Here is a 27,160-nt window from a genome sequence, read left to right on the forward strand (position 1 = left end):
TTAAGCTGAAAGAGGGTGTTTGTGGTGGTCAAGTTGTGCTCAGCACAGAGACTTGACAGCAGCAGACCGTTGGCAATGACCTGACTGATCCCAATGACTCCCTTCCACACCTTGTTGTCCTTCCCCACTCTGGCATTGTGATCACCCAATAAGAAGACCTTGTCCTCCTTGAGTATGCAACAGAGCCTCATCTAATGCTTGGCCGAAGTGATCTTTCATGTCATCCTTCAATGGAATAGTTTGAGAACACTCAGAAGGGTGGCATATCACTTCTTGGCCAGAGGATCCTAAGTGACATAAGCCTTTCACTTATGCCATTTGGTGTTTCTGGGAGTTTTGGTAGAAGTTTGTTTTTAATTGCCAGTCCCACACCATGCCGATGCTGTCCTCCTGTTGGGGTTTCTTTCCACAATAAGGTGTAACCCTGCCCTACTTCCTACAGGGAGCTTTCATCAAGGAATCTGGTTTCACCAAGAGCGTCAATGTCAACATTGTAGCGGTTCAGTTCTGCTGCAAGGAGTGTAGTTCTCCTCTCTGGGTTATCATTGACTCTATCAGTGTCCAGGAGAGTTTGTATGTTCCATGCAGCCAGTTTGAGAGGGATTATTTTCTGCTGTTTATTTCGACCGCTGCATGGAATGTCCCCATAGGTGATCCTATCCATCCTTATCCAAGATGTTCTTAGTGGACAATTTTTAGGCCACCTTTTCCAGGCCCTTCCCCAATCGGTGTAAGCATTGTGGTTTCTAAAAAGGACTGCTTAGACACACGGGTCTGCCGGGAGCAGCTGAAACTCAACCCCAACTGCTTACGATCATAGATACCCCTGTGCCGCTGCTGTGCAGGGTTCTGTCTAGGGGTTTCCAGCACATTCAGACCTGCTCCCATCACCAGACACCCCATCGCCACCAGACTTCTACCATTTTTGGTTGGTGGTCTTATCAAGGCAGAGGTGGATACCTGCACAGGGAGATTATTCACTGCAGGAGGGCGCAATCCAGTGGCTAGGAGGGCCCAAGACAACTGTCTCTCTCTCTCACAATTGCAGGGGGCTGTCGGAGCTCCAGTTTTCAGGAGTACTGCCCATCGTGTGCTCCCATAGTATTTTGTCCTCCCAAACTCACCCCCAAGGCTGAGGGACAGAGGTTGATAAGTGCCAGGGTGTATACACTAGGGTGGGCCTGCACCTTATATCTATGGGGCCCACTGCTATTCCCAGATCCCCTGCCAAGTTAGCCTGTTACCAGTTACTATGTGTGCCATGAGGAGGTCTGGAAGGAGTCTTGGTGATCAAGAGTCTTTGCACTGGCAGAAGAAGGCTGATGTGTGAAGGCGAGAGGTAGCAAGCAGACATGAAGTAGGCTTGCACTTTCCCTCTAACTACTGAACTAGACGCGTCACAACACCCTGTGTTCGGAGAACACACACACATATTCACACACACACATATTGGCTTGACATGGCATCTCCTGAACCAAGACTGAAATATACAATATACAAGTCAATTATGAACACAAATTAACCTGGTGAGTGTATCCCCAGTATATGTTGTTTTCATTTTTTTTAATCCAGTGTATCTGTTGAAGTGCATGTGGGTGGAACTTCCTGCTGGGCATCTCTGCCTGTTACACCTCCCCCAGCACCCATGTGTCAGCCGCAGTATCTCCAGCTGCAGGGTCATCAGTCAGAGACCATTATTCGTCAATGTTTTGCCCCTTTTATTCTGGAACGTCTCCTGGTGGCATGGCTGTGACAGGGAAATGTCTCCTGTCCTTGCAGCTGATCGGTGTAACGCCCTGCAGCTGTTGTTGGGGTTGTTTTTTTTCCCCAGCACCTGTTATTCATCCTCAGCCAGTGCTTTCAAAAGCTGCCAATTTTTGCCTCCTCTCCCAGCTCTTTAACCACTGTCTTCAGCTTCCCTCTGATAACTGTTAACTTGCCTCATAACTTGGCAACTAGCTCAGTGTATTTGGCCTTTTGGTTCTTGAAGGCAGCCTTCCTCATGTGGAACTATGAGTTTGATGAGGTATGCTGACCTTGCATTGATGGACCTAACGATAACGTCATGGTGGAGAGATGTGATGGGGATCTCTGTGGGGAACTGAAGTTATCTGTCAAGGTCAGAGGAAAAGGGTCGAGGTGTCTCTTAGCCTGGCATATCTGTGCTCGCTGCCTTCTGTGACAAAGTTTGTGTTATTCTTTGTCGGTGATAACTTGTTGTCTTGTCCACACCTCTCCAGTGCCTCAGCTCTCTTTTTTAGGACCTGGTCGTGGCGCCATTTGTATTGCCCTTTGGAAAATACAAACTTACAGCCTGACAGGTTGTGCTGAATGCTTGCATTGTGGGTATTGCACAGGAAACAGCCTTCCTCACTCCTGAACCACTGGTGCGGGTTACAGGAGCAGAGAAGTGTGTCACAGGTTGCCAGAAAGAGGAAGCTAAGCCTTGCCTGTGGTATCTTTCACAAGCCTGACCAACTGATGTTCTGGTGTACAGCTCCCTCCCATGTTGTCCAGCTTCCTTGTCGTACCTGTGACACAGCCTTGATCTTGAAGCACTATTTCTCCATCCGCTTGGACCAGCAGCGAGCTACCTTTCGCCATCCTAGTCCTGCTCCTCCTGCCTGGACTCTGCTGGCAATCTCTTGATGTTGCAGCCTGCCAACAGCCCATTTTGATGGGTTGTTCCGGCAGAAGGGCAATTTTCTCATCCCTGACAACAAATGTGGTGGAGTCGATCTGATCCCCGTTCTAAGTAACAGGCTATGTGACTTGGCATGCTTGATCTTCATTCGTGCCCCAGCCATCAACTCATCCATTCATTTTAGCAATCAGGCTGTAAATGGTACTATCCAGAGTAGGCTTATGACGTCATCCATGTAGCTCCTAAATATGGGTAGCGATTGACCATATGGTAGTTTGATCCCTCAAACTGTTTGTCTTGCTCCAGTGAGGATTACCTCAAAAGCTGCCACAAACAAGATTGCAGAAATCTTACATGTTGGGATCCGGGGTCCTCAGTCTTTGCAGTTCTTCACCAGAGAGCCTCGTCAAGCAACAGCCATGCAGGAGGGTGGACTCCAAGCCTCATCAAGCCTCGTCAAGCTGAGCTTAGCTGAGCTGAGACTGCTACCAGCCCCTTGTATCCAGAGCGTTGACCTACAGCAGCTACAGCCATGTGCCCCCACCATTCTCCCAGATTCCAGCTCGCTCGTGTTTTTCCCCTGCTCCAGAATTTGATACCTTGCAAGGTCCTCGTTCCAGAATTCGACGCCTCTCAAGTTCTTGAGACTCCTGTGATATGACCCCAGAGGCAACCTGGATGAGCACGGTCTTCGGTTCACTTCCTTTGGAATAAATGCCTTACCACCTCAGAGTTGCATCTGGGTCAGGAACCCTCCCAAAAATCTGACAGAATGCTCTGGCCATTCTGACCCAGCAGACACTCTCAGGAGAGCCCTAGAGTAGCTCCCGGTCCTGCAGATATTCCTGTACGGAAGCCAAGTTACGAGCCCAGCTACATGTCCATCCAGAAACTCATCCTTAACAGCACCTTGTGCCCTCTTCCAAGCCTCCTCCACCCACCTGGGCCAATCCATGTCATTTTGTGTCTCGCTATCGCTCTTCTCTTCACTCTTGCCACTGCTACAGTGCACATGGACTAATTCTCCCAGATACTATCCATCCCTTCCTGGCAGATCTTCATCTCCACAGTAAGATCCATTATATCCTATTCGTTCCTGAGTCCATCTTGCCTTTCCTTGTTAGTTCCTGTGACGTGACCCCAGAGGCAACCAAGATCCACTACAGTCAGCTGTTCACTTCCTTTGTAATGAACCCCTTAAAATGCCTTATCGCCAGTGTTTTTGTATTTTGGTCAGGTACACTCAAAATCATGACTGCACATCCTATTTCAATAATTTCCTGTAGCTGCTATCACCCTGTGGTGAAGTCTTGGAGGGCAAAACACAACTGCAGGTTGTTAAAGTAGGGCGGAAGCAGGTTCTTTAAGTGGGGAGGTATGTGGAAGAACTCTATAGTTGATCAGCTGGTATGAAACTGATCCCATGATGAGTTTGGAAGGTCCAGATAGATTGACAAGCGTGTCAGTCTTCTTACATCTAGTGGAAGTAATTCAGCATACCCTGGTGTTCCGAGGAGATGTTCTGTAACAGGTCACTGTATTGCCTTTTGGCGTACTGTTCCATCTGCTCCCTTGTGTCTTCAAGCTCCCTGCTCTTCCTGCAGCTGTCTGGCATGCTTGAAAGGGTTTTTGATAAAGTTGGTTCCCTCTTTTTGCTCCTGGTTACTGCGGATGAGTTCAGCTCTGCGAAACTGGACTAGTCTTTGCTAGACGTTTTCTATTCCGTATTGCCTTCCTCCAGTTCTCTGCCTGTGCCTTTCATACAAGCTGAGTGTTCCCCTTTTCCCTCCTTCCCTTTAGTCTTGGGGTAGTCTGTCAGGTCCAGTATATTTTATCTCCAAACGGGGGGTGTTAATCTTGTTCTTTCTCACTGTTTTCTTGGTCTCTCTGCTTGTTGCTCTATTCTGTGTGATTTGGTGGGGACTGGGTTTTGGTGATCACATATCTAAATGCTTTAAGAGATGTAAATAAAATAAAAAAACTAAAAAAAATATATATCCTGACTTTTCAAGCGTGATTTAGCTAAAAGGGGGACTATTTTTCTTAAAGATAGCTTAAAAGAACTCACAGTTTTAAGTGTTGACTTAAAATGATATTCTTTGAATATCTCATTCCACAAAGCATGCGTCCCATGTGGACTGGTATCTAATGTTCAGAGCCGTACGACTCAACGATGTGCTAACATGCATGTATTTCACTCATACACATGCACTCAGGCTTGCTGAGGCAAAATGGAACACATTTGCTAGTGTTCAATTAAAAATCCCTCTGATAAAAGATACAAATCGGCGCCATTGTGAGTAATGAGATTCAGTGCAAGTGAAGAGGCGTTTACTGCACCACAGATGAAGACAGATGAGAAAGACCATCCTCTTGGGCTGGATTCAGCATTTGTGTCTCACTGGCACTAATGCAAATACCTACACAATGAAGGTGTACAATTGGTGATCTATCCTACTTTCATGTCTCTTAAACATTGTAAGATAGAAAGTATAAAATGAATAGTGGCAGAGTAATGTTGAGAATAACTGATTAATAGTTTTCTAATACAAAGCAGATTTCACAGGTAATTTAAAAAGACAAAGTAAATTTGACCATTTTTATTTTTGATATTATACACTATTACACTATGCATTATTCAAATGGTTAAGCTTCATAGTGGATTGTATGGGTTAACAATTTTTTCCAAAGTTCAGCTGTTAATTCACTATTTTTCAAAGCCACATGGGTATTTTCCTCATGTTATTCTAAACTCGGTTTAACAGGTTCTGCTGAGCAGTTTTATGCATGCCGAAAGGCACTGGGGGATATATACTGTTTTAATGTACCTCAAAACATCAAGTCAAAACATCTTGATGGTATGATTGATAGTATTGTTCTTGCAGTAATTTACATAGGAGGCTTTACCCATTCTATTCCAAGCATTCAGTCTTCTCATCCTCAGATAGGAGAGCCATAAGACTTATCCCTGCCAAGGAGGGTAATCATAAATATGTATATTCTACTTTAATGTCAGGGCACTGAATGTAAATTGTTTAAAAATGATGAGGGCATATGCATGTAATGTTTGTACAGTATAGTTTAAGGGTGTATACAATTGTGGTCAAACGTCAGGGATTTTGGTCTGATACCCCACCAAGCAGTCCTATGTGTAGCCATATACTGTCATATGTGTATTGCAAATATTGCTGGCTCAGACACGTAGTAATCTATTTCAAAAATGTCAAGCACCCGTGACTTCAAATAATTTGCAGACTAAGTTACATAACCCCCAAAGCTTAAGCGTGTGTGTGTGTGTGTGTGTGTGTGTGTGTGTGTGTGTGTGTGTGTGTGTGTGTGTGTGTGTGTGTGTGTGTGTGTGTGTGCGTGTGCGTGTGTGTGTGTGTGTGTGTGTGTGTGTGTGTGTGTGTGTGTGTGTGTGTGTGCAGGCACAGATGCTTGCACTCCACAAATACGCCATTGGCCCACTGCCTGACACAGTGGATCTGCATTCATGTATGTGGTTATTGCAACACCAAGAGTGATAAAACAAATTTACAGGAAAAAATAGAGGAACCCCCGCAGTCGAACATAAACATCCATCCACACATATAGACACATACACCCACAAAAACACATGTACACGTATAAAAAAAGAAATGACGTATAATTGGTTAGACGGTACAAGTGAGAGAAAAAGACACTGTGAATGAATGTGCGATTGTGGGAGAGATACATTGAGGCAGTGCTGCCAGAACTGGAATGCAAATGAAAAAAAAGGAGGAAGAGTTGGCAAAAAGAAAAATGGGGTGGAGGCAAGATTTACCATCAAAGCTCCTCAGCTCTGCAGTATTTTGTCCTGGGTGCAGAACCTCTATGCAATGTCCTCTAACCGGCCTACTAAACATGCAGCAGTAGGATAAGTAGTCATTTGGTCTAGATTTCAGTCACTTTCCTTCTACCTTTCCTATTTTTCTTAATCCCTTTCTACCTACGACCTCCCCCCCCCAGGAGGGTGAGACTCAACATGATTTAGAAATACAAATAAAGCTGCCACTATCACTAGTGTGACCTCTCTGGGCCACCACAGTCTCCAACTGAAGAGCACAAAGGAAAGACCACCTAGAGAGGAGGGGAGTACTGTTAAGCTCAAAAGCAATCATGAAATAAAGAAAAAAAGGACACCAAAGAAAGAAGTATAAGGAAGTATTATATTGATGTCAAATTATTGTAGAACAGAGAGCAATGAAGGTGAATAAAGCTGGGTCATAAAATGTTGTAATAAGGGGCTATTTGAATGAGCAACCACGATTTGTATGAATTGTAAGGAGAGGACTGCCAAATTGAGAATTTCTCCTTTACAAACAAAATATCAAAGGAGTGTTTTACCTTCCTGAATGAAATTAAGCAATTACTTATCTAGGCCAAGAAGTGTCCAGAATTAAGGAAGGACATTGTGCATCGCTGCAATATATATTAATTTGCTTGGATGTAGTCACTTGTACAGTAACGTTCTGTGTTTTTTTTATTTCATTTTATTTTGTTTGTTTTTGTTTTGCTGAAGCCATTTTGCTGACTGAGGATCCACAGAGAACCTCTGATAGTCACTGCTGCAACTGAGCAAATGCTGAGAGCCCACTACTGCTGCCCACTCACAGTCAGGATTACTTATCCCCAGCTGGATTCTCTGTCCAAGCTTCTCCAGACAGTCATTAAGTTCAAGTGATAACCCTCATCTCTCATGACAGAGCAGTAAACACCTTGTCCAATAGATGGTTCTTGTAAAATAACCTTTAACGTTTCCACTCTTACTGTTGTCTGGAGAGAACTGGTTCGACCAAATGTAAAATGCAGAACACAGCGTAGGTCCCATGTGTGTTGACAGGAAGTTATCTCTTATGAATTGTAGATTTGAAGGACAATCGTGGAGACATACATGGAATTGAAGGGGATCACAACTGGCTTAGTCACATAGAGAACAAGCGCAAAGAGGCTTAGCGCTCTAAAAGAAGACACGTAACATGCCAGGAGGGTACATACTTAGCCATTTGATTATCCATAAAAACATCTATATTTTCAGTCTGTCGAGGAATATTCCATCTTTGAAAGAACTGTTGCAAAGCTTTTCAATCCCGATAATCCTTTTTATTTTCCAAAAAACAAACAAACAAACAAATAAGAATCCATTCCAAACAGGGGTAATGAACAATTCACTAAGATGTTTTATTGCCCATGTTGTAAGTATTGTATTTTTGAAGTTCTTCAAGATTAATGTTTCACTGTTAGACACATGTCTAGTCAGTAATTTCAAATATTTTCCTCTTCTGACCTTTTGTTGCTTTCAGATCCAATGTTGGATTACAACAGTATTCTGGTTCTGGTTCTAAGTGAATACCTGTAGAGCATCTCTCACATGTCAAATGATTAAGGTGGATGTTCATGTGTCAGAATTACCTCTAGTATGACACAAGTCTCAACGATGTCTTAAATATTTCTAATATATCATAATATGACATGTAGAAATACAATCCTTGTTTAATATTCCAAACATAAGTCTCTTCTCCACAAATCCATCATGGTTTGGGCTCTGATTCAGATGGCTTTTTGCAGCCATACAAACAAACAACCTTTAGACCACAACCAAACTATCAGGTTGACATTCAGCTACAAAGCCCCCTTTAAGAGGCCAGTGGTTATTATGCAGGTGGATGAGCTGCTTCGATGTTGGACCAGTTCGCGCCCACAGCCATTGGAATTGGCACTGGAGGAGCAAACATGATATAGGCTGGAGTGTTGATCATAATATGTTGTAAAACACAACAACTCATTCATATTTTTTGGACAAGTTTTGATACAAACAAACATAAGGCAAACCAAATATATCAGTGATAGGCCATGTCTCTGGAGGAAAAAGCATAAACAGGATCCGTCTTTCCCCTCATGCTCTCATGGCTTTGGCAGTCTCAGTCGTTCCCTATCTGGGGTTGGGCTCAGACATCTGCGCACCTCTGTCAAAATCCAACAGGGGAAGAGTCTCACAAACCTACCCTGATCAAATTAATTCACATTGAACCAGGCTGCTTGTTTGTCTGAACACTTGGGCCCCCACCAGATAAGCTGATTATAACACACAATATTACATGCTGTCCTATTTGTATGGATTCACTGTTATCACAGTGTCCCTGGCGATGTCAAATCACTGACCTATGAAATGTCAAGGTAGCCAAAGATGAATGATTACAAGGTATGCTGAATAATCCAAAGGAGGGCAACCTTTGTCCCCCAAAAAATTATGAGTGAGAAATATTGATAGTTTGATGTATTCAAAATTAATTGAAAGACTAATGAGTCTCCAGAAGCAAGGGCCCTGTTGCATCATGTAAACATTTAATATTATATCAGTTTGGATACTGTGGGGAAAAAATCCATAACTATCCTAGCAAAAAAATCAGCAAAAGTTTTTTTTTATCATGATAAGCAAAAGTTGCTATTAATTCTCATTTCCCTTTTTTATTCCATGTAGCAGAATATCTTGTGTGCTTGCAGATGGAGGCAATTAAAGTCATGTATTGTCAAATGAAGGCAAGTAGCATTTACAGTGTTGTACACTGTCCTACTCTAGCCTCACACGGGGAAACAACAGTATAGCATCTATGTTTGCTTCTTGGCTTCATTCAGGTCATTTGTGAGTACTTCAATGGTCCAGTCATATCTAATGCTTCCTCCATTGTCATTATTTGTATCTCCAGTAAAAATGTACTGATCCTAGTTCAGTGCAATATGTCCTTTTTCCATCACCTCTGTGCTAAAAAAATGTATGTGCTTCCACTCAGGTATATTCATGTGCGAACTGCATTTTAAGTAGGAGACAAAAACAACAGCACTTTGATACACGAGGGCAGCAGAGTTTGGCATGTACGTGTGACATATAATTAATGAAATTTTCTCTATCTTCACCACAGTTAAATACTTTTTTCTAAGGAAAGAAATGATAAACTCTAAGCAACCACTAATTGTACACTAGCTCCTGGTGATTGAACAAAAATTCTACCTCACACAGAGAGACCTCAGACTGTTACAGGCAAGGGGGCTGTCACCAGCTGAGGTGGCCTGTCTCCCGCTTTGATCCACAGCCAGAGCCACAGACATATGCTGCTACATCCTGCTGGGAGGAGCTGTATTCGTCACATGGAACGGCTCTCCGTTGCCTCTCCGTTTATTAAGCACATTTCAACAGCTGGTGACCAATTAGTTTGGTCTCCAGATTTCCAAACCCACGTAATGAGCACACCTATCCTTTGTCAGAAGGGACAACAATATATATATATATGTGTGTGTGTATGTGTGTGTGTGTATGTGTGTTTGTGTGTGTGTGTGTGTATATATATATATATATATATATATATATATATATATATGTACAGTTGTTTACACTGCTGATATTTCAGCTTTTCCTACTTTTCCCATCTTTGGAGGGAGTTGAAAGTCAGTATATCTCAGCGACTGCCCCGAAACCTGAAGGATCTGGAGAAGACCTGTATGGAGTAGTGTTGCAGAATACCTGCAGCAGTGTGTGCAAATCTGGTCAAGAACTACAGGAAACACCTGATCTCTGTAATTGCCAACAAAGGTTTCTGTACCAAATATGATATTGTTTTTCTGATGAATAAAAAAAATGTCATGTAATAAAAAGCAATTAACTACTTAAAAATCATACAATGTTTTTTTTTCTTGATTTTATGTTAGATTTTGTCACTCACAATTGAAGAGTACCTATGAGAAAAATGACAGACCTCTACATGTTTTGCAAGAGGGAAAAGCTGTCACAAGGGAAAAGCTGTAAAAAGTGTATCAAATATATGTATATATATATATATATATATATATATATATATATATACACATGTACATATACATATACATATACATGTACATATACATATACATATACATATACATATACATATACATATACATATACATATATAGCTTCGGCAGAGCACAGTTTGCACAATGCCACTGAAGCATTTGTTTGGACTCTTAAATCAAAAGTTATTAACAATCTTAACTCAGGTTTCAGTGCAACGCGGTGACGTGTGTTAATTGAGCTCCATCTTCTAAAGAACTTCTCTCAGTCCTCCACAAGGTATGCGTAATGGTGGGGTATGAAAATGAAGGATGGATGTGGCAGGCTGTATGAGATCATCAGGCTCTAAACACGCAAGTGGGAGAGACTGTCTGTGTGTAATTTGATTATCACGAAGTGTCAGACATGGCATTTGGCCTTTAAAAACAGACAGGCCCCTGGTGTCTGGACTTTTTCTTTGTCTAGCACAGGAGGCAGGTGGTTCCCAGGAGGAGATAAAGAGTAAGGCTTTCACCCCACAAGTATCTGGCACAGTCACAGCTGAAACACACACCTTTGTGTCCCATCTGGGAGACCATTTCTAACAATCACTGCCAGTTTTCAGGGCTCTCAAACTGGTCACATCAACAGAGGACCTGCTGCCTGCAAATGTAAGTGCCAAGATCATACAAGTGGTCAGATGGAGAAGCAAATGCCAGAAACTGATAAACATTACTTCTATTCATCTCTCTGATTCTCATCATGTTTGCACAAAAAGCTGACAAGAAAAGATTTGGATTGAAGGAAAACAAAATGTAATAAATTTAAACATGAAAGCATTACTTTTTGAGTGTGTGACAAGCACATATTCCCAATATGTCTGTATAAGATTACCTGGCCAATCAAATACTCAAGACTTAATCAATATTAACAGTTTCTTGACACATTGTATACTGGTAACTAATTGTACTCATTACGGCAGCTTTTAAATTTCCTAAATATCCTGTGCTTTAAGTGAAAGTTGAAGCTCACATATAGAGGTACCGGTATGTGCAAAATGGGTAAACATATATTTTGTGTGAAAATATTTTGATTATTATACTGTGATTATCTATGATTTATTTTTTTTAATTTCTAAAAATATAAACTGCTGCTTATTTTAGGCAATTATTGGCTAATTTTCAGCTCTTCGCTTTACATTTCTGATAATTTTTTGTTGAATTTTTGGGTCCTACCTATTCTTTGTTCAGGAATTGCTTAGCTTTGTATTTTCATAACTTTGAAATAATCAATTTGAAACCTGCTGCTGCATAATAGATAAAATAAAAAAAATGAATAAATAAAACGTTAAAAGATAAGTTGTCCATAGCAAAGACAGTTATTTTATGATAAGTTAAGAGCATTTGATTGTGGCAGAAGTGTCACCTTGTGTCCTCTCTGGAGGGTTTCAATGTCAATTCTTAGTGTTGTGGACTTGGATTATTTTTTTTCATAGACTGAAAGTAGGTCCAGTTGCCATAATATTTGACAATGATTGACCTTGAAGAATGTGAACGTTCACAGATGCATGAGGGATATTCAAAGTGATGCTTGATTTGAAATAGATAATATATAATTCATAGCATAAAGTCTTCCAAGTCTAGGATGGTCAGCAGATCAGTCCCATTTGATAGAGCAAAATTAATTTTTGCAATCACAACATCTTTGCTGAAAAAAATAATGAAAATTAACTTAATTGTGATATAACATCAATTCTACAAAAAAGAAGATCACAAGTACCGCTTTTGTTCAACTGTAAGTAGATAACATTGATATGACTATACTCCTGTCCACATCTGACGGCAAAAAACAAAGTGAGCTGGCTGTGGGGGAGTGACAGACTCCAACATTAGCATATAAACTGCTGCCTAAAATAGTGAGCTGATGCAACCTAGTCCTTATCTAGAGATCAGAAGGACTGTAAGGATTTTGATTCCTGCATATAAAGAGGATAAACAGAGGAAAAACACTCCAAACTCTCAATCAGTCGACTCTTAACTTCTGTCTCTGTAAACTCCAATTCTGAAGTCTTGGAAGGACAGAATCGTTGTCTCTGCATTTGCTTTCAGGAAAGTGAATCTAGGGCGGTCAGTCAGGTGGATCAACTGAGAAAGGGCACAGAGGAAAAAGACTAACTGAAATATGAAAAAATGGTAATCACGAGTTTCTATGTCTTCCAGATCTAACTCACTCTGCAGATCTTCTTTGAGCAATCAAGTTGATTATGAGCTGTACAAATTTCAATGTGTATTTGAGATACTGCAACAAAGTACATATCATTTCTGTGTGTGTGTGTGTGTGTGTGTGTGTGTGTTTTAAGAACACCAACATCTCACCAACATTTTACTTGCTTCTTGTAAAAAAAAACCTGAGTTACACCACTTTCAATGTTTTCCTAGCAATTACAGCTCACTCAAATGATTTGTAAATATATACCATAAGTCCTTATGCCGTTTGCATGGTTTTTCATGTATGTGGTAATAAAATAATACATGCCAGACAATTGTGGTTGTTTCAATACTGACTCTAATACAATAGGTAGGCGTTTAAATCATGATAGTACTCATAGCTGGAGTTGGTCAGTCAATATCAAGTCTGCACTTTCTCTGATCTTATACTAAGCTGTTCTCCTTGCAAGGAAGAAAAATGCAGTCCAATGAACAATGATGGATGCCATCAGCTAGATAATCTCTCTCAGAGAGTATCTTTATGCATGTGAATATATGTAAGTCTCATTAATTTGCGTCCAACTTTCCTGGTTTCGAGCTTCGACTTCAAACAATACATTTCGGAGTTGGTGTAATATCCTCTCTACACTAACAGAATGCACTCTGTGTGTGCATTTGATTTAGTGTATCATCATTGACGTCTCACTGTTTACCAAATCTATAATTAGAATTTGTTGCCTCCAGTTCATTAATACAACAAGAAGAACTATGTGCTCAAACTAGTAAGTTCTTTAAACAGACTCATATGAAAAAGAATTAGGCATTTTCAGAGATACATTGATTTGATGTCTGCATAGTGAGATTGACATGTGTCTCAACACTGTCATAAATTTAAAACTGGCTAAATCCTGGATCTGGCACTCTCTCCATCTCCTGTAAAAGCATTACTTGCCATTTTTACATTTTGATTTTGTGTTTATCAAATATAATATATACAGATTAGAAAAACAAAAAAACAAGTTGTCACTGTATTATTATTTATATATTCTTTCTTTTAGATTACCTTCACACAATGTAAAACCATTAAAGATTGTAGAGCCCTTTCTACAAATCAGCCTATAAGCATATGTTGTGTTTAATGTTATTTTTAAATAACTAAAACTTTTACACTTCATTGTGTATTAGTTTGTTTGTAGGCTGGCAACTACTCTTACAAAACTAATCATACCAATTTCCCCTTTAGTCATATAATTTAAGTTGTAGCACATAAAAAAAAATGCTTAGCACATCAGAATATATTTCATGTATGAAATTATTTCTTGGCTAGTTTGATAACACACGTGTGTGGCACTCAAACTTTTCATCGCTGTTTTTTTTTTCCAAATGTTTAACATTCTCCTTTTGTGAAAAGGTCTAAGCCTAAGGGATGAGTCATGTGCAGATGCTAAATATGAGGATGCTGATTAAAAGCCATAATCACTGCACAGGTGCTCCTTATGATGGAGTGAAGTGCAGGAAGAGGGCGAATGGCGTGATGCCAGCTGGTCAATAATCTTTGGCAAATGTGCCTTTTTTTTTCCAAAAGGTTGTTTTTTTCGGTTTAGTTAGTTTTAGTTAGAGTTGTGGGCTATGATTCGGATGCATGTCACCGGTCTTAGGCTTGGAAGGCATCACAAAGGCTGTAATTTTTGGCGTGAAAAAACAACAGCAAAGCGCTTTTTACATGCTTCTAAAAAACATCTCTATCTATATGATATAACATATTTTAATAGACATGGTTTTGGTTTTTGACATGAAAACAACAATTATTAGAGTAAAACATGTAGAGAGGATCACAGTGGGTGGAAAGGTCCATGGTCTGTTAATTTAGATATTACAAGCGCTGTTTAACCAACATTTCATTACTCACATAATTTACATAATTACAGCACGTGTACAATGAATACCTGTGTTGCATCATACTTTGTCTTTTTACCTCATGTTACCACGTGTGCATGACCTGTTTTCAAGAACTGCTTTTAGATGTTTGGCACAGCAGTTGCTCATCCATCTAGACATAGGGGGGTTGTCATTCTATGATCACACATTTATCTGCTGTGTTCTGAAGGAGAAAATAACCTGCTACTCAGAACAAATTAGGTGCATGCATTGAACATCCTATAAGACCGTTTGCAAACAGCCCAGAGAAGATGGTTAACGTGTCCATCACCCTAAGTGAAGGCTTAAAATGACTGCTGTCTAGTGGAGGAACAGACTCTGTGTGAGCAAACATATTTTCGATGGCAAGCACATGGCTGATGTGAGTGCCCGCAGGGCAGAGTTATGATCTGGGTGGCAAATAATACAGACACAGCTGCCGATCATCCAAGGAAAAATTGGAAACAGTTTGGACAGCATGATGAAAGTCAGAGACTCGCTTCACTTTCATCTTATAATAGAGGAATGTGACAAAATTCCTAAAGCCTAATTTATTAACCTGAATATGTATGCACTGCTTTAACAAGTGACAACGGCGACTACCCATGCTGTTGGAGGAAATGCTATTGAATACTGCTGGTATAAAAGTAGGTTGTCTTTGATGGGTGTTTCATTTTCCATGATCCGATTATTGAATTGCATTATATTAAAAAAATCTTTTAACCAACTTGCTTGTTACACTCATTATTATTTACATAAACAATCAAGGCATATTCAAAGCTCTATTAAACCTGTTGTGACTGCTGTGTTGTATGGGAGATCAATTAGTTGACTATTACATTGGCTATAAATCATTGTTCAGAAATCCAATGCAATGTTCAAATTCAGGAAAAAAAAAACAAAGAAACTCCACTGAAAACAAAGGACAGATCATCCTCTCTTCCTCTGCTGGCCTTCAATGACCTGCCTTCACACTTCAGTACACAGAGAGAGAACTTCATGGCATGCCAACGGCAATTCACAGCTTTTACTGACTGCATAAAACACAGCTTCTGTAATTCGGTACACACGCGTGTTTATGCACTATGCATTGTCCTTTACCTTGAATTAAGAAAGAGGGTACAGAGACTGAGGCTAAATGGAGAGGAGGATGAAAACGAGGTAAAGGGAAGATGAAAAGAAGAGTGATTGGTAGCTGTCTGGCGCTCTAGCCCAGTGGCCCTGCAGCTGATGCATAGTGTTGCGTAATGGGTCTGCATGCAGTGTGAAGCAACGCAAACAGGGCTACGGCACATGTAGCTGAAGAGACCACTCAAGCCTTCTGGGGAGGGGAAGTTATTTCAATGTGCACATACATACACAGGAAGAGACAGCCATGTTTTGACACAGTGCACTAAAAATAGCATTCTTAATAGAAAAAAACAGAGTGCCAGTCAAAGCCAGACTAGCATGAGGGGGAAAGAGACGACATTTCTTCTTCAAACCAGGGAGGTGGTCATAGTAAGTAAGAGAAGCGATTGTCTGATGTCACCGTGACTGTGATGCCACCTGACAAATGTGTGTCCCACAAGAACTCACAGCCGCCATCGCACACAACAAATGAATTAAAGCAATTACGAATCAGAATGAGCAACTCTGCAAATCTGTTATGCAATTCTCAGCCTGTGGGGTCCAGTGGTAGGAGATGGCAGCAGACAGGCCTGTTATGTTTGCTGCTTCACATATATGGCCATTAATCATGCTCGGGCTTTTTGCACTCGTCTATTTCCAGAGAAGAGAATGCCTTAGGGCAGCGGACCTACGGCACTGCAGCAAGTGCCGTCAGGACTTCAGCATCACCGCAAATGTCAGACAATGTTAGCGTGCACATCGGAGGCCTGCCGACGGTGACAGAATCATGAGGAAAGCCTATAAATGGTACCTTTGAACCACAACCTCCATAGATATGATGTTTGAAAATTCATCGATCTGACTCTGCTGACTATCCATCTCGAAAATGTCCTTTTTGTGATTCGAGGTTCGACCTCCTCAGCTGAAATGCTATTGCGTTCATCTGATGAATATAAATGCACGACTGATGCGCCTTGCTTGCACGTAGGAGAATCCGTTTTTCCGATAAATACAAAATACACTTGAGAGTTTGACAGTGCAGAAACACCAGCCACATCCAAGCATTGCAAGAAGCCACAAGGAATACTCATGAATACAAGTATTTCTGACAAAGAGAGCAGGTAGACTGGGACACATGAAAAGGAGTTTTGTGTGTAAGAGCTACATAAAATAATGCATCGGTCCTCTCGCTCTCTTCGGTGCATGAGAAAAGATTTCTGCAGGGTGTGTTGAAGGGTGAGTCATCATCAGTGCAGAGGGAAAGAGGGGAGAGGCATTATTTAAGTCGAGACTTATGGCAGCAATGCAACAAGGAATTACTCTCCATCCAGCTTCTGGATGTATTAACACAGTGAAAATTGAACCTACACATCAAAAAATTAGCCTAAGTTCAAGGACAAGTCGCTGGTTAACGCATATGCAGACTAAGTGTTACGCAACATGCCGGCACAACAACTCCAAGCGTGCTGAATGATAAAGGTAACAGACAAGACTGGGCTGGGCCACAGTCTAAGTACAATGTTAGAATAATAATGAGTGACTTTCCATTGTGGTCATGTTACTGCAATTTATTCAGCCCTGCTCCAACTACTGTAGATAACAATGTGTTAGATGATGTGGAATGTGGAAAAGAATGTGACAGCAAAATGATTCAGAACAGAGGAAGAAGATTAATTCTCCAAAGCCTTATGAGAAATATTTTGCATAAGTTATATTTTAACAGATTTAATCGGTCTTTACACGGAAACCCTAAGATAAGCTTCAAACACAGCAAGTTCAGACATGGGATGGGGCACTTTCCTGCTTCATGTCATTGTAATTTAAATGTTTGGTTTGTGGTCCATCCCCAATTTAGATAATACTTTTGAAGAGACCATCTTAATTTCTGGGAACCCTATTTTGCTCCCTATTATTTGATGTTTTACGGATGCAATTTAATAATTACTTGTCCAGCAGTTATATTTTGGTCACCTGCACAGGTAGTATTACACGAACAAATGTCATGGGACTCAACAAAACGTTTGAGCACAGCCAAACAGAAACAACATAATCGCACAGAATGTTACATTGTAATGAAATCAAATATTGCCGTCTTTTATATTATTTGGTAAAATCATTCATTGCCAGATACCAAATTTCTGAAGGACTGCAGATTGTAGAAGTGAGGACATCTCAAGCCTTTTCAGTAAAACGTAACACTTCATAACATAATAATGTTTTAAAAATAAATCTATTTAATCAATGAAATCCAATTTTATAGTAGATTTTTTTAACAGTTAAATTAAACAATGTTGTAACAACAGAATATTTATTTTTACTGTAGACAGATGTGCATTCTGTGTGACATTAAGAAACATTTGAGCAGGACATAGATTCTACACCAAACAAGAGCAATTAATTGAAAATTAATCCTTCCAAGCCAAGTCTTACCTTCTCCCACACAGAGACGGTACAAGACTTAAAGACAAGTTCCCTCATGTCCAGACAAGAAGCAGGTAACAAACAGCAGATTTTAGCCGTAGGAAGTTTGTTTTGATCAGAGAAAAAGAGGCGAGGTAAACATATCTGTACTCACAGCATTCTGGAACTGCAGTCCTTTGTAACCTGATACTGAAGTTCAGCTCAATTCCATGATGCTATCCAAGCCTACTGATTAAATTACTGCATGTGCTGCTCCCGAAGCTCCACTCTCTCAATAATATGCCATCACAGATTCTGACTGATAAGCTGGTTTGCCATTGTAAATTAATATGAAGAATAACAAACACACATGTGCAGTAAAACTCATATGTATTCATTTATTACCAAATGTGAAAAAAATTCTTAACCTCAGTCCAATTTTGGATTATGTACCACAATCTGTAAGAACTGTGTCTGTATCATAAAGATGCACCCTTGAAAGTTGGGGGGCCTTCTGTCTTTTCTGGATGCTAATACAAAAGAATTTTTATTTGGGTTGTTGATGTTGTACCTGGCACACGTTCTTTCAAAGGGGATGTGTTTGCTTCAGTAGCCCCACATTTTGATACAATAAAAAAGTTGGAAAAGGAGAAAGATGCACTTCAAGCAAATGACCCAGAAAATAACCTTTTCCTTTTTAACTTATGGGGCAAAAAGTCATGTCAGCTGTATAGGTCATCCCAAGTCAACATGTCAGAGGCACTTGCAGCTCACACTCATCGCAGTGTACCTCCTGGGAGCAAACAGGAGCGTAAACTTAACAGAAAGTTAGGAAATAAACACCTAACACAGCAGTATTACCAGTAGAGCAACATAATCAACAGAAACAAACCGCCAATTGGCAGAAGCCAGAAAAGGATGGAGCAGTCTACAATACCAAAACTCTCGACACATAGGTGGCTCATTCCAACTCTTTTTACATTGTTTGGGGCAGATTCATCCATCAGCCCCTCTGCCTGTATGAAAAATGCTGGCAGCTGTCATTGGCCTTCAATTCCACGAAGGGACCGGTCTAATTAAGTGGTAGCAGAATAAATACAATCACCCACCTCCAGATGATTTACAAATAGACCAAGCTTTTGAATCGAAGCTGGTTGCATTTTAATAATAATAATAATGTATCCTTTTGGGGAAATTCATTCTCTGCAAGGAACCCATCATGGATGAACCATGAGCAGTACTCTGCCATCCATTAGAGCCAGGGGAGCAGTTAGGGGTTCGGTGTCTTGCTCAACAACACTTCGGCACACTAGGAGGGGCCGGGATTCGAACCAGGAATGTTCGGTTCCGAATGGCTTTTCCTGCCAAGTATTGATGATTTCCCTACAGCAGGATTTGTATACTTTTTTGTGGATATTTGGACATTTCAATAAAAGCTATCAAAATAAAGCTATTGATGCTATACAATGCAATGGAAAAAGAGGCAGCAAGTCATATTTATGAAATTACATAAATAGCATAATTTCTGCTCCTCTACTGGGGATTAAAAAAGACAGCTGACTTAAGTAGTTGGTGTTCATTGAATTTGTGAACTGATAAAGAGAACACATTCATTCAAGAATCAAAGATACGTGATATGTCCAGTGGGAAACAACATTTGATCACGTGATTGAATGTTTTCGTCTATGTCTTGGCACACTCTTCCTCTACAAGGGTAATGACAAGTGATGCGAGAATCAGGTAATGTTCATACAGATGAACCAACTCTGCATTAATGAACTTGATAGAAACAGATACAGATTTGCATTTCGTTTTTTGCCACTTTTCGGTAAATTCATTTAAATTTGAATTAAAAATGTGAAGGCCAGCAAATTATCACTGATCTCCTGCATGTAAATTGGAAATTGGTCAGTGAATTGGGCCAAACTGCCAGTCACTTTTGTCTGTTGCAGAGGTTTGAGATCCAATACAGGTAATAGATGCTGTGGAAAAGAAAAGAGCTTTGTGTGAAAGTAATTTTGTTGGGACAACAATCAAACAAGCCACCTGAGACGAGCACCATTTCTTTGTTTTTGTTTTATTAACTTTTTGTTCTTGTATTATTTACTTAATGTGTTTAGGTTTGTGCTCATGAGTGAACAAAGGGCTCTGACTACCTTAGACTAAATTTAATCTTGTTGTCTTGTTGTCACTACTGTCTGACATCTCCAGATCAACAATGAGGTGTGGGATACGGTCTGTCTCATAACTCCATATTGTGAGTTCATGAGAAAACTCAGATTCTGTGTCAACCTGAGCCTCTCACAAGTATTTAGTTTTTCTTCAAATATATGTTAATTTCTACCAGAATTCAACACCGATACTTGCTGCACCCCCTACATTGCTTCTTATACAGGGAATAAGCTCTTTCTTGACCTGTTTTCAGGGGACCCTATGATTTTCTGCAAGAAATAGTGAGGGTAAAAATCACAGCATTTTTCTGACAGGGTATTTCATATCATAGTGCTTGCAGTGGCTACTAAAAAAAAAAGCAGAGACCTCAGAAAAATAGATGCTGTTACAGCCACTTTATAATAAGCTGACCATTACCCGTTGAGATCACTTTCAAAAAATACAGATAAGTGAATGCAGGGCCAACTATTTAAAGTGATGTTAACACATGATATATTTATTTATTTGATTGATTGATTGATTTATAGTCATGCACTGCATTCCTTTATTGTGCCAGTGGTACAACAAAAATACATTAAGACTATCATAACACATGTACTTGGGTGTTCTTCGTACGGCAAAATAATTTCTAAATGTTATATTAATTATCTCTGGCAGTGTATCAGCATACAAATGCGCAATGAGATACGCAAAGTCAGATCTTTCTAATGGGGTTGGGTAATATTTATGTACTGACTAAGTCCATAAATACCGATGGCTGGTCCAAAGATCAATGCATGCCTCCAACATATTTTCAATCTCCCGAGGGGAGAAGGTCGAATGAAGGTCAAATTAATTCAACCAGCCAACAAAATCAACCCTGCCTTAGTTCCTCCAAAGTCGCATATTGTGTGAAAGACTGTAAAAACAGCGAGATCTAAGCTGACATAAATGGATTGTAAAAGCCATCACGTGGCAAATGATCAAGCTCTAGCTGAAAAGGCAGGGTTTAGCCCCATGTAACTCATGTACATTATAGATGAGGCAGAGGAGAAGGGGAGTGTTCAGTGAAGCACTATCAGTTACCAGAAGGCATATCTAAATCTCCCCCATCATGACTAACCTCTATGTCAGAGCCACAGGGGTGACACAGCAACAAGCTTAGCCTTCCCCTCAGGCTGCTGTAAACTCATACACAAGTCTCCAGCCTCTGACTGCCAAACGCTGACTGCATTCTCATTTCGAAAACCAAGGGACTGCCAAAGTGATTCCTGCCATCACATGAATTTGTCACTTTGCTAACAGGGCTTATGAAAGTTAGATGAACATTTTACGATCTTGTTAAAACCGGTTACATTATTAAAAGGGCACATTCATCCTGCAAGACGGGAAAGAGAGCCAGTGGCAGATTGAAATTCTAATAAGCTCAATGCAGTGGTTGGAGATTGAGAATGTTGGGAGAGACTTAGCTTTAAAATCCTGTATAAGGACATGGGATGATTTAGCCTCATTGTACAATGCATGCGTTCAAGCGGGTCAAAAAGACAGGGGATTCTACAAACCTGTGATAAACCCATTAACCAGCTTAGCCTCACACACCTCCCCCAGCATTTCATCTGTCATGTGAAGCAATGTTTTAAATGTTTTTTTAATGCCCTCGCTCTTAGTTCAGAATTAAACCTTGAGAACTGCATACATATCAGTTTTATTGATCTATCATGGTACTTTACGTTGTTCACAAATCTGACATTATTGTTATCTCAGTACTCCACAGACTGTTAGGTAAAAGAGACAGTCTCATATGCACGTAATTTCTCTGTGGCTCCTCAGCTGTGTTCAAACTGGCAAGGGCTGTGGCAAATCTGTTATAGCACTAAGGCAATGGAGCTTGTTCAGATGGCAAGCCAGGCTTGCAGTTTGTGTTTCGCAACCGGAGATTTTGACTGATTTTTCAGTGATAATTTTGTGGTGGCCTGGAGGGGTCTTCTGGGATGTGATTGGATTACCAGATTTAAAGCCATGAGTGCAGTCAACAGCTAGATGAATGGGCTTCAGCCCATGTTCATGCCAAAAAGGCTAGCTGAGCAATACTTCTGAGTTGAATAAATCCTCAAACAATATACAATATTTGAGAAGTGGGAACTTGTGCTCAAAGCAAACATTCTTTGCATTTCCAAAAGTGATCATTTGCATTATATTTAAGCATTTTATAAAAAGCTTGGTAAAAAGTAAGAATATACGTTCCTTTTAAGGTCTACTATGTTTGAATGGTTGCGAAGGTGTAGTTAAAGATGGCGCGCTGACTGGTTCTTGAATGATAGTTGTTTAATTAATCTTCCCTTGTGCAAAATGTCAAGGTTTATTGTTCAATTTAAAAACGGATTTAGACATTTGGACAGACACCAGCTGTGAATTTAATTCATTACCCACAGCTCTTGATAAATATATCAGAATATTTCAACAAAACGAGTAAATTCAATCTTTTATCATTCACAATGATATCAAACTATTTTTTCAAATCCTCTAACTGATTAATGATAAATAGTATGATATGATATGATATGATATGATATGATATGATATGATATGATATGATATGATATGATATGATATGATATGATATGTGGTTTCATATCAATTTCCTTCAATTGACACAAAACTTGTCGAAATGGGGACCATGGACGCACATCTTCTGTATCTATCTCATTTTGAAACACTGGATTAATGAAACCTGGCCAAGCCCCATTGCTTTGAAATTAGCTCAATGAGTTTTAGATATTGTAGTATAACTGTTACATCCCATCCAACACTTTACAAGACTGCTTCTGCTCTTTTGCAACCTGAAAGAGGAGGCGTTGCAGACAAATAATTTCTACTGAGCAGATGGGTGGGAAGGAGTACTTCGAGTAGATATATGTTGTCCACATTTGTTCGCTATGAATATTTTAGTTGCTTTTCATGTCAAAGCACCTGCAATCAATGCACTTAAATAGAAATAAAGATTGTGTTTGTGACAAAAATGCATCCCTTTTGTATATATTAAAAATCACCTTCACACATCAAAGTCAAAAGTGTATTTAACAAATACAGTATATAGTAGTAATGTTCAAATAGTCAAATGGAACAGAAAAAAAAAGTGACAGTTGTCTGTAAAATATACCAAATCTTTAGGAATAAATCTTTGACTTTGAGGCCATGTTAAACAGAGTCTCTCAATGTCAGCCACTTCAACCTCCAGACATTCCGTCATGTCTAATAGATACAAAAAATAATCTGTGTATCCATCCAGATGTAATCAGCTCATATTTCGAATTATTGGTGCATGTCTAATGCCAATGTGACAGATAGAAAAAAGGAGGCCCACAATGTCTGACTGTCCATGTGATAACATCAGTAAGTCTGGAACTGTAGATATGTATATTTGGTCGGAAGTTGATTTATCCCCTTGTACCACTAAGACAATGGCTGGTTAGTCCAATTGGGAAGTCAAAAAAAAAAAAGCTTCTGATTAGATGGCCTGTAGCGGAAGTGTGGTTCCTGGGTCAGCCAGCAGCATGTGAGTGTTAATAAGGGGGAGGAGGGGGGAAGGGGAGAATTGAATTAGAGGATCAGTGGAGGCCTGCAGTGTGGGCGCCATGCAGTTCTAATTTCATTACAAGTGATGTAAACATGAGATTGGCCCCCCAGCACAGGGGCCTCCCACATCAGTAGATTCACACACACATATAAATAAACTCCTATAGAAATAGGACGCTCCCACTTTTTTATTCAATAACAAGAGAATATCCTCTCACAGTCCGCACACAAATCTGCCAATGTGGCGTCTGTTTTTTTCCATAATGAATTAATGATAATGGGTCGTGCTGTTCTTCCAGAAGTTTTTGATTTGTGGTGAAAAGTGACAGAACATGATGTCTTAAATTAGTGGTTAACAGATAGACTACAGTCTTCCAGGACACAATAAATCATAATTTTAAAAATCATAAAATCTGTTCATGGTTGAAAAAATTATTAAATTTACTGTGATTATGCTGAAGACTTTGATGAGTACTAATTTCCTGCTAATCTGAAGCAGATAGTTGTTAAGAAAAAACAGTTAAGCAAAGTTAAACGAACAGAAAGCAATGATGTAAGCAATGAAATGATACTTGATAGCAATCAAGGGAGCAGCATGAATGACACAGATGGCTATTTGTGATGATTTATATCCAGACCTGAAACTAATCAATTTTTTTTTTTTATGCGCTAAACTAATCAGAAGCTATTGAGATAAGCAATCAATCATGCATAGTTTTGGAAAGAAATCAAAATTATCTGACCTCAGCCGATAAAATTCTGATTCCTCAATCTTACAATTATTGTATTTGAATTTTTTGGGGTTGTGGACATCATCTTGGGCTTGAGGAACATTAATCAACATTTTCCACCTCATTCTCTCCTCTCTTACCATTTTAAATGTACAAATCATAACTGTTGTTTGCATCCCCTCTTTGGTGTGACATCCTTCCCCCCCCCCAACTCTAAATAAACCTGCAAGCTTGACTGTGGGCCTCCTGACAGCCATGAATAGTAATGAGCATGGTAGTTAACCACGTAGAATCTTTTCCCGTGCCTAAAGTGTCATGGCCCTTGCCATCATGGCTGTAGTAGAGGATCCAGAGACAGATGGCAGATGGGTTGCATCTTAGCAGTTTATCAATATGTTGATGGACCAAATCTAAGCATATAGTGCTTGGCTCTAGTGACAGGAATAGCCAGAAGAGACAGGAATAGCCAATAATGAAGAAAAATACCTTCTCATCTCATACCAACAAACCATTGTCCATCTCATAACCAGATCAGATGAGAAATGTTAAAAAAAACATTTGCTAAACAGCAAAGACACACCCTATAATACGGCGAACTGTTTATTTACTTTTGATGCACTGCTCCAACCAATTGTAACAACATAGTATTGAGGTGCGAGAGCTTCAAGCGTTTGCAATATCATGTGATTTAAACTATCAAATGTACGCTGTCATGTTTTGTTTTTTTGTTTTTTGTGGGAAACACAGACCATGTTTTTTACAACATTCCTTGATTTAAAAAATTCTGCACTTATAGTCTGAAACCTCAGATATCTATCACGGCATGCATCCATGAAACACCATTGTCAGCATAATGTACATTCCTGAAAAAATGACAAACAACAGGGAAAAAAAAGTGTTGATAATCAAAGTGGCTCACAGGAATACACACATAATGCTTAAGAAAAAAGATTAAATGGCTGCAGACAGTTGTGTTGACAAGGCAGATACTGTAACCAGAGTAAATTGGCAGTTTGTTGACTGCATCTCCATCATAAGACAACAGAACCGCAGGCTAATGATCCTTGTTGAAGAAGTACCTCATGCTCTGTCAGTTTTTCATTACCACTTCACTCAGTCTTATGTATGACTAGGCAGTATTGGTAATTCCTGACAACACGCCAATCTTTCAGGCCTCATAATCGTCTGTTTTTCTACGTCAGAGAACTGGTAAACAGCACCACCTCCAACCCACCTATCCCCTCAGCAATGCTCCTGTGAGCAATACTAACGCCAGACATGCAGATGTTTGAGGCACCATACACGTCATTACAGGACATGGAAATGATCAAAAGAGACAGAATATTAGGGAGTGAAGGCAGCAAATGTTATGTCCTTTGTACCAGTAATTACTAAATACTGCTGCTTTGTGAAATTCAAATTCTTGTTTAAAAACCAAACAATGATATCTTCGATCAAATCAAAAATGTATATTTATTTTCACACTGCCTTTGCAGCATTGTGGTTTGAGGGTTTACTTTTCAAGTTATCAGTTCTACAAGATGACAATTCCCCCCTCTCAGATGCAACAGGAATCAGGGTTTAGTGAGAGTGGATTGGTCATCGGTGTCTTTCTTGAAATTTCGGTTAGGTTTCTGTGGTCCACTGAACGTGTACTCCCATCACCAAAAACGAAAAACTAAATCTCCAACAGCCTATGTATTGTTGGTATCATGATGAAAACCGATCTTTATCACACAAATACAACATTATTTATTCAACAAATTAAGCTGTGTGCCTTTTTTGTGCCCTTGAGAAAGTCTTACATATTACCAAGTGGACTTGTCACGACTGTGTGCAGAGTGTAGAAATGAAAGTCTCCAAACTGTCATTGGAGTACACAGACAGACTGAAACAAGATTATTCCCTCTATTGTTGATGCTGTGATACAAAACACTTTCGGTCTCAGTTTATTACTGGCTGAAAGTTGTCAGCCTTAGCAGCACCATTGTCTCGTACATTCTGTAGACACAGCAGAGAAAGTCACCTCCCAAAGTGTCATGATAATAATAGATTCAATCCCCCCCAACCCAATCCTTGGATTTTAAGGTTTTATGACATGATAACTTGAATTTGCTCTTCATAACGTTAACATTTAACAGATTATTCTTGATACAAAGCAGCATACACTGCTGTGTGCAACACCCTGCAGCTCATATTCATTGAAGGTGAGGAGGCAGCTCATATTTATTGAATCAAAGACATCAGGGGAGGCCAGGGGAATTACAAGTAGCCTCCTTACCAGATCCTAGCCGGGGGGAGCCTCAAGTTTTTCTTCCCATTCTCTCTGGAAATCTGAAGTTTCCAATCTGTGGCACTTAAGCAACATAGCTACTGGGAGACACCCCATGAAAAACAGAACAACTGTGCTTAAATGCGCATGTTAGAGCAACAAGGAATATATGCTGGTAAAATCAGAATTGTAACCCTGGCAACAAGATCATTGGTTTGTATATTATTAACTTGTATTAGACCTAGTATTTCAGTAAACATCATACTTATCATACGCTTACATATTTCTAGTTATTTCTACTGGTAAAAAAAAACTGTTTACTGTTAC

General features: G+C 39.8%; 1 protein-coding gene across 12 annotated transcripts in view; it reads right to left on the reverse strand.

The window, feature by feature from the left end:
- The window catches only part of rimbp2b (RIMS binding protein 2b), a 96,152-nt gene that overhangs the window by 50,422 nt on the left and 18,570 nt on the right, over positions 1 to 27,160 (reverse strand). The window lies entirely within an intron of this gene.

This window comes from Fistularia commersonii, chromosome 26 (assembly GCF_037954325.1).
Source record: "Fistularia commersonii isolate RoL2024-O1a breed Wild chromosome 26, RoL_Fcom_v1.0, whole genome shotgun sequence".
In the NCBI taxonomy this organism is placed as follows: Eukaryota; Metazoa; Chordata; class Actinopteri; order Syngnathiformes; family Fistulariidae; genus Fistularia; species Fistularia commersonii.